The following is a 3,210-nucleotide window of genomic DNA, read 5'->3' on the forward strand; positions in this document are numbered from 1 at the left end:
TGGTTAATGTGCTCATGTCAGTTCTAGCTTTAAAACATTCAAGTTAAGTCTATAAAAATAAAACTCCAGAAGATACAACAATGCAATTGTTTATAGGTAAAGCACACATATAATCAACATGATCATTAAAATAGAGTAAAATTCAACCAACCTTCATGACACTTTTACAATTTTATTTGGATTGTGTGTCTCAACAGCATACCAATGCAATTATTAATTACTAAAAATTCAAAAAAAAATTTATTTATACATGATAAGTACCAATTCAAATTGAGTTTCATTAGTTCTTTAAATGTAAAGAGAACACTACAATATTTAGAAATTAGATGCACATAGACAAATAGTTAACCCTATACTAAAAAAAATTCAGAAATTTAGTACAGAGGCAAACGAATACCATACCTTTAACCTTGATTCGAATGGAGGAAAAGACTGAAGAGAAAGGCAATAAAAAAGCAGAAATTAATCAGGAATATTAAATCTAAATAAAAGTGAATGGAAGAACAAAAATTAAGAATGAAACCTGCTTTGTTGTTGCAAGGAAGGAACAACACAAAAATAAACATGAAGGTTTGAAAAAAAAAAAAAAAAATTAGGGGACTGAGTGGAGACAAAGAAGGCTGGCGTTTTAGGTGCCCAAATAATTATTTAATCAAACATACGATTAAGCTAAGCTAAATCAGATGTGCTAAAAAACCTAGATAGCAAAATAAAGCAAAACTTGAAAGTAAAGCAAAACCTGTAGGATTGTTGTCAGATTTTGACAGTTGGGAGCCTCTTCAATACTATCTCCACTTTCTTACAAAACTTGTAGAATTTAATTTTCTATGAGTGTTTCCCTGACTTCAACAAAAATGAATAGAGAGAAAAAGGGATTAGGAATTGAAATCCCTAAATTGACAGAAAAACCTAATTAAAAACGAAATCCTTAAATTGACAGAAAAACCATTATGCGCCTAGGCTATCAAATCCTTATGGGGAGGAGTCAAAATCATGGGCAAACTAATAGCTTGAATTTTACTTGGCTTCTGGAATTTCATCTCAATTTATAAATCCTTTAGCAGTTCTTTTGACAGATTCAACTATACATATGTGTTTCTGCATTCATGTTCCAAGTAACATAATAATAGGAATTAAAACTATAGAACACTATATCTCTTGCCACATTGTATAAGCATCAAAACAAAAATTAATATCAATGATAAAGATTCAAAACCCTAATTAGGATCTCAAACTATAATCAAAATCAGTACTTTATTACATTTTAACCAAAAGTAGCAGCAAAGGTATTGAGTTGATCGAAACCCTAATTAGGATCAGGCAAATAAAGAAATTCAAATCAGGATCTCAAACTATAATCAAAATCAGTACTTTATTATATTTTAACAAAAAGTAGCAGCAAAGGTATTGAGTTGATCGAAACCCTAATTAGGATCAGGGAAATAAAGAAATTCAAATCTTGGTGATGTGAGAGATTGATGGTACCGCAGTGATGTGAGCGTTTTGGTGTCGTCGATGGTTAAGGCCTCGACGTTGAGTTCGGCGGCGACTTTGTCCTGCTGTAGCTGTGTCCTCCAAAGGCTCGTCGTCTTCTTCGTCACCCAGCGTTTCATCTCCGTCTTTGGAACAGGGATTTCTTGTGGCGGTGGCGACGGCAGAGTAGCAGCTGCCGCCATGGTGTTTTCTTGAGGCAGTGGCACTGTCGTGGTGGTGGTGGCAGTGGTGTTGTCAGCCATTGTGTGAGAGAGAGAGAGATCAATAGAAAAACTTAAAGTTGCTTATCAATAGACGGAGACTATTTATATATATATATATATATATATTTTTTTTTTTTATTAGCAGCTGCCGCCATGGTGTTTTCTTGAGGCAGTGGCACTGTCGTGGTGGTGGTGGCAGTGGCGTTGTCAGCCATTGTGTGAGAGAGAGAGAGATCGATAGAAAAACTTAAAGCTGCTTATCAATAGACGGAGACTATTTATATATATATATATATATATATCGAAACCCTAATTAGGATCAGGCAAATAAAGAAATTCAAATCAGGATCTCAAACTATAATCAAAATCAGTACTTTATTATATTTTAACAAAAAGTAGCAGCAAAAGGTATTGAGTTGATCGAAACCCTAATTAGGATCAGGGAAATAAAGAAATTCAAATCTTGGTGATGTGAGAGATTGATGGTACCGCAGTGATGTGAGCGTTTTGGTGTCGTCGATGGTTAAGGCCTCGACGTTGAGTTCGGCGGCGACTTTGTCCTGCTGTAGCTGTGTCCTCCAAAGGCTCGTCGTCTTCTTCGTCACCCAGCGTTTCATCTCCGTCTTTGGAACAGGGATTTCTTGTGGCGGTGGCGACGGCAGAGTAGCAGCTGCCGCCATGGTGTTTTCTTGAGGCAGTGGCACTGTCGTGGTGGTGGTGGCAGTGGTGTTGTCAGCCATTGTGTGAGAGAGAGAGAGATCAATAGAAAAACTTAAAGTTGCTTATCAATAGACGGAGACTATTTATATATATATATATATATATATATTTTTTTTTTTTTTATTAGCAGCTGCCGCCATGGTGTTTTCTTGAGGCAGTGGCACTGTCGTGGTGGTGGTGGCAGTGGCGTTGTCAGCCATTGTGTGAGAGAGAGAGAGATCGATAGAAAAACTTAAAGCTGCTTATCAATAGACGGAGACTATTTATATATATATATATATATATATATATCGAAACCCTAATTAGGATCAGGCAAATAAAGAAATTCAAATCAGGATCTCAAACTATAATCAAAATCAGTACTTTATTATATTTTAACAAAAAGTAGCAGCAAAAGGTATTGAGTTGATCGAAACCCTAATTAGGATCAGGGAAATAAAGAAATTCAAATCTTGGTGATGTGAGAGATTGATGGTACCGCAGTGATGTGAGCGTTTTGGTGTCGTCGATGGTTAAGGCCTCGACGTTGAGTTCGGCGGCGACTTTGTCCTGCTGTAGCTGTGTCCTCCAAAGGCTCGTCGTCTTCTTCGTCACCCAGCGTTTCATCTCCGTCTTTGGAACAGGGATTTCTTGTGGCGGTGGCGACGGCAGAGTAGCAGCTGCCGCCATGGTGTTTTCTTGAGGCAGTGGCACTGTCGTGGTGGTGGTGGCAGTGGCGTTGTCAGCCATTGTGTGAGAGAGAGAGAGATCGATAGAAAAACTTAAAGTTGCTTATCAATAGACGGAGACTATT

This window comes from Quercus robur, chromosome 7 (genome assembly GCF_932294415.1).
Source record: "Quercus robur chromosome 7, dhQueRobu3.1, whole genome shotgun sequence".
Lineage (NCBI taxonomy): Eukaryota > Viridiplantae > Streptophyta > Magnoliopsida > Fagales > Fagaceae > Quercus > Quercus robur.